Source organism: Rhagoletis pomonella, unplaced genomic scaffold (assembly GCF_013731165.1).
Source record: "Rhagoletis pomonella isolate Grant_MI unplaced genomic scaffold, Rhpom_1.0 Rhpom_scaffold_00003, whole genome shotgun sequence".
NCBI classification, from domain to species: domain Eukaryota; kingdom Metazoa; phylum Arthropoda; class Insecta; order Diptera; family Tephritidae; genus Rhagoletis; species Rhagoletis pomonella.
The window spans coordinates 18147942-18154145 of record NW_023458557.1 but is presented as its reverse complement, the minus strand read 5'-3'; the positions used below and the strand labels follow the sequence as shown (position 1 = coordinate 18154145).

The 6204-nt window shown below is 34.3% G+C and overlaps 1 protein-coding gene across 3 annotated transcripts in view; it reads right to left on the bottom strand.

Annotated features, from left to right (window-relative positions):
- Positions 1 to 6204, bottom strand: part of LOC118735047 (protein gustavus) — a 213510-nt gene that overhangs the window by 95471 nt on the left and 111835 nt on the right. The window lies entirely within an intron of this gene.

Below are 6204 nucleotides of genomic sequence, written 5' to 3'. Positions count from 1 at the left end.
AATTGTATGCATGCTTATTTAAAGAAAAGGCTCTATACTATACTTCTCAGAACCATCTCAGCCAGAGTCAGCTCAGGACAACTTCAAAAGTTCTGCAGAGGGCGACAATTGTCACTTCGTAGGACATCGCCATGTTAAAAAAAAGACAATTGAAAGCATTGATTTGGGATAGATGAAGAGCCAGTACCGTCCCTTTTCAGGCTAGCTCAGCGCAAGTTCTGAACCAGTTTGATTTGCTGCAGAGGAGCTAGTTCTGCCCAGAGCTGGGCGATAAGGATTACGATTACTTTACCTTAAACTATGTTCACATATCAATATTATCACAATCAAAGCTCGTTTTTTAATCACCCCGTTTACACAGGCAAATCTCAGATTATTAGCCGACAAATTTGTTGTGCTTGTTATTCTCACATCTCAAGGAAAAGTTATGTTTCTTCTCTGTGGCACCGTGATCACGTTTTTATGCTATAATAGGCAATATAAATATATTTTAAGTTAACATTTTATTAAAAATACCTTTACAAACCTCTTTTCCTTGCTAGCGTACATTTTTGTTTACTTTTACATTTGGCATTTCACCTCTTTTTTGCAAAAACAATCGATAAAACTAGGATGGACACCGAAAAGTAATCGGTTTAATCTGGGATTATTTTATAATTACAGATTAACTAGGGACGAATTTTATATGGCTAATATCTTGTTATAATTACAGATTAGGGTGTTAAGCTCGAAAATGAGGATAATCTACTTATATGTGAACCTAGTATTAGTTCTGCCGCAATTTAATGCAGGGTATGTATATAGATCAAAGATGGGCATTTTTTGATTTTCCAAACACATGTAAAAATGCTACCTTCTGCGACGTAGAACATGTACATATACATACATAGGTACTATCATCGTTTTTATGCATCTTACGATAATTGACGATTGACTGATGCTTTCCTGGTGCTTCGGCAAAGCCAATCAAATCAGATGCTGTTGACAGTGTTCGGACGAAAAATTTTTTTAAGTGAAACTTAATTAAGTTCGGAGATGTTTGCGTTAAATCAAGGCTCATGAAACAGGTAATAGTAATAGAGCAAAAACAATATTTACGTGTTTCTTGCTGTTGCATCTGTAGTGCGATTCACAAACTTTTAACGATGCGACTTTTCGAGTTGTAAGATAACAATTTTTGTTGTTTGCAGTAACGATTGTGCGATTCACTAACTGTGCTGCCGCTAATGGGCACAAAAGGCGTTGCATATGGCAGGCGCTCGTATGAGCACAAAGTTCACAAACATTTTATATGGTTTAAAATGCGCAACAGCTCCACAAAAAAAAATCTAAAAAATCAACCGTAATTTTAACGACTTAAAACTTGCACTTTATTATACTAAAATTGAATGGGCTACACAACTGCATCCCCGAAATTCTTATAAAGATTCTGAATAAAAAGTTCAAGTTAAAAGTTAATTTTAAATGAAAATTATTAAAAATACATAAATACACGCAGCAAACATTCTTCTTCTTCTTATTTTACTCGCAGCTATAAATATAAAGTTTACGAAAAACATTTAGCATGAAAAACATTGTTAATATTTAAAAAAAAATCACTGTATCCACATTTTGTACATATCCAGAAGCATGAATGTGCAAATTTATCAGTTTTGGAGTTATTGGGTTGACTTGATTAACCTTTCGATGTTCTACGTTATACCAAATCCAGAATACCATGCTTACATGGAAACTACGTATTTTACAATTTCAATTGCATAAATGTAGAGTTGTCTGTAAAAAAAAAAATCAAACTTGCTTTCCCAAAATTTTAATTTTTACATATTCATGTTTCCGGCATAAGGGCGACGGTATGTAATTTTAATTGGCATGTACATATTATCAATAATGACTTGTTATGCTAGTGTCATTATGATAAATAAAGAAATATTTAAATATGCACATATGTATGTGCATACATACTTACATTTTTAATAAACGATGTACACGTATTATATTGAAAACTTTAATTACACTGGTTTACAGCAAAAATGTTCAATGGATGCCACTATCCAATTTCTATGTAGAATTGCTCCGTGATTCCGAAAATCCAGTTAATTTTTTTTTTATGCATAAGTTTTCGAAATATTTGCAATTTACCGTTATTCAGCTTAGAAGAAAATGTGGTTCCACTTAATCACGTATATCTTCGAACCAATTTAACAATCAAATCAAAGCTAATAAAATTCTCCATAAACCATGTATACATCACTTTCCGTTTGTACTGATAGTTTCTGACAAATTAATTAATCATTTCAGTTTTTTTTTATTTTTTAATGAAAAAAAATTAAACTTTAACAGAAGAAAAATTAAAAAAATACCAGGTTCTGTACCAAATGTTTGCATGTGTGTTAAAGCCTGTTCTGTTACAAAACAAAAATCAAGTTAATAATGAAGGAAAACGAGGGAATTGATAACCGAAACACATATAGATATGTAAGTTTTAACAAACTATTTTTATATCCGAGCGCACTTGTGCACTAGAGGTTTACGCCGACAGTCTTTGCGGCGGCGGCGTGGTCAACTTCAAAAAAAATCGGCGGCGGCGGCGACGCCGGCGCGTCTGGAACCGCCGGCGCTACTGCTCATAAGGTAGATTCCAAAGAGCCATGAGGCTTCCAATCTTATCATGTCATCAGATTATAATTCTAGTTAATTCATTCATTGAATTAGTTTTGAATTTAAACTACGTTACTTCCTACTTGAATTCAAATGTTGAGTGACTGCTGCTGATGGACGGGCGAACAGAAGAAAGTCTATAAAGTATATACATTAGGTTTCCCATCGAAAATTTAAATTTTAAATTTTGACCATCGATAATTTCCACAATTTGAAAATACGTAGTACTAACGTACAAGAAAACGATTTTCGATGGGCACCCTAATATAAGTACATACATCTCTATGTACTCTACAAACCCGTATATACTATTTCAATTTAAAAAATAAAAAAATTTAAAGGTTAAGTTATTGGGGTAATTTATGTCGCTATCAATAAATTTTTGCAATAAGCTTATCAACCGTTATGTTAAATTACGGAGTTCTTACGTGTGGGTTATATATTGAAAATAAGGTTGGCCTACTTTTTTCCAAAAGTTTAACCCACGGGCCTTTTTGACCAACTGTTTAAAAAATGGCTTATAAATGGTTAAAATTTACACTAATATATTAAGCGCCAAATTTTTCTAAGGAGAACCGAATTTAATGCAGAGTCAAAGTTTGCTTTTTATTAAAATTCTATTTAAAATATTTAAAAAAAACGCACAGGAAAATCAACTAGTCTTTGTTTTATCTCCAATAATTGAGGAGCAAGATGCAATAAGGGCGCTTCTGTTAAGACTGCTTTCTGAGATATTGGCGTTAAGTTTTTGATGTGTTATAACTTTCTTGTTGTTGTAGTATTGAAAAAAAATTGTCTACTGCGGAAAAAATCGTCAGATTACCAGTATTCGACCCTAATTTAACTGTAATAAAAGCTTTCGATCGAAAAACCTACATATGTTTTTTCTGAGTTAAGCTTTTTTAGGAAATGTTCAGTGGCCCAAATTATGCAAAAAAAACTCCTTTTAAAAATGTAATTTTCATTTCGTAAAATAGTGTTTTTATACGAGTAGTATTTAGTTCATTCAAACAATGCATTTCAATGTGCATACAACACGAAACCTTTTTACAAAATTCCTTAGGGGCCGAACGCCGCCGCCGCCACCGCGCCGAAATTTTCGTAACTCGGCGGCGGCGCGTGAGAAACGACAAAAAAAACGCGGCGGTGGCGGCGTGGCTTGGCGGCGTATTCCTCTATTGTGTACAAGGGTATTATAACTTTGTTCACATAACGGTTTTTTGTAACAGGCAAAACGAATCGAGACAAATATAGGCAATTGTATACATAAACGATCAGAATGAAAAGAGAAATCGATTAAGCGATGACTGTCTGTCCGTCCGTCCGTCCGTCTGTGCACATGATAACTCGAGTAAGAATTGAGATATCTCAACGAAACTTGGTACGTGCACTTCTTTCGGGCGTAGGTATAAAATGGGCAAAATCGGACAATAACCACGCCTACCTCCCATATAACGGTAATTTTCAGAAATGCGAAAACTGCGATATTTTAGTAACTACTGAAGATTATTCACGCAAAATTGATATTTACAATAATTTTTAGACGAAAAATAAGAATATTATAAATTTTTGGAAAATGGGCGCAGCCATGCCCACTTATGGTTACATGTGTATATCTTGGTAACCGCTACACCAATTTCTTTCTAACTTAGCACAGTTGGTGGCCTTGGTACAGCATACCGAATGGCAGAAAATTTTTAAAATCGGACAATAACCACGCCCACATCCCATATAACGGTAATTTAGAGAAATACGAAATCTTCGATAAATCGGTAAATATTAAAGCTAATTTATTCAAAATTGATGCTTGCAACAATTCTTCACCAAGAAATACGCTTGATAAAATTTTGGAAAATGGGCGTGGCACCGCCCACTTATGATCACATATATGTATCTCGGTAACCGTTCTACCAATTTTTACCAAACTCGGTATGGTTATTGTGCTTGCCACATAAAAGTAAAACGTTGGAAATTATCAAAATCGGACTAAAATTACGGGACTTTCTTACTTGTTTTTTTATTTAATTTATATTACTTTTTTTTTAAATAGTGTATTCCGTAACTAAAGTCGTATAAACTCTAGTTTCAAACTTTGTGCAATATTTAAACAAAATTAAACAAACTTTCGTAAAAACTTCAAGTTTCTTATCAGAATAATAAATAAATTAAGAATGCAGTTTTGTAGCCCATTAAATTCTAGTACAAGAAAGTGCAAGTTTGATGTTGCTGAAAAATCCTTTGATTTGTGATATTTTTTTTTGCTAGCGGTGCTGTGAATTTTTTTTCTATACGAAAAAAATTGTAGAACGTACTTAATTTTTATGTTTTTTTAACAACACCAAACTAGACGTCGTCAAATAAGCGGTCTACGTTATCGTTACCGACAACAGCTGATTTTGCGGTAACGAATGTTGCTTTTTATTATACGTGCATTTATTTGTTGAATCTGCTTATTTTACATCTCTCAAGCCTAACAACAAGTTCAAGAATCTTACGTCTAATTTACAATAATATAGCTCAAACCCTGGGGTTGAGCCCTGTTGGTTTAACGTCGCTCAACAAATTGTTGTGTTGCGCAGGCCACTTGCCAGTAGATTTGGGTGGTTACGCAGTTTTATTTTATATTCTTCTCTGCTGCAGTCGCTTACACATTTAACCATCGGTATACCAAGGTCCCTATGTATATTTTCATTGCGTACATACCACGGTGCTCCCGTTAAGGCCCTTAGCGTTTTAGATTGGAATCTTTGGATCCTGTCAACGTTGGTTGCACAGGTCGTACCCCACAGTTGAATACCATACATCCATATAGGCTTAATGAGTGTATTATATATAAGTACTTTATAATCTAGTTTCAGTTTTGATATACTGTTTATAAGCCAGTCACGCTAGCTGACCTTAGCTTCTTTTGTGTAATCTTGGTTGATATGTGTTCACGCCAAGTTAGTGCCCTATCTAAGTGTATTCCTTGATATGTCACCTCATTGGCTTGTGGAATATGGACATTATTTTATTTGATTGGGGGCATACTTGCGGTCTAAGTGAAAATGTTGTATGTTTACACTTCTGTTCGTTGATTTTATGCGCCAGTTTGCCAGCCATTCTTCTATCCGTAGAAAAAGTTTCTCTAGTACTCTTGAAGCTCTATTGAGACATTTATTACAACTTACTAAGGCAGTATCATTAGCGAAGGTGGATGTTAGTATATCCTTTTTAGTAGGAATATCTGAAGTGTGGATGATATACAGCATAAGCCCGAGTACACTACCTTGAGGAACGCCAGCCGTTATCGACATGTCTTCTGAAGTGAAATTAGATACTTTTACAGCAAATTTTCTGTTAGATAAGTATGATTCAAATATTTTGTGGAATTTCGGCGGTTACATTTGTTTTAATTTTATATATAAGACCGTCGTGCCACACTTTGTCGAATGCTTGTGCCACATCGAGAAAAGTTGCAGAGCAGTACTCTCTGAGCTCAAATGCCCTTCTGATTTCATTTGTAATTCGATTAACTTGTAAAATTGTACCATGTTTTTCTCGGAA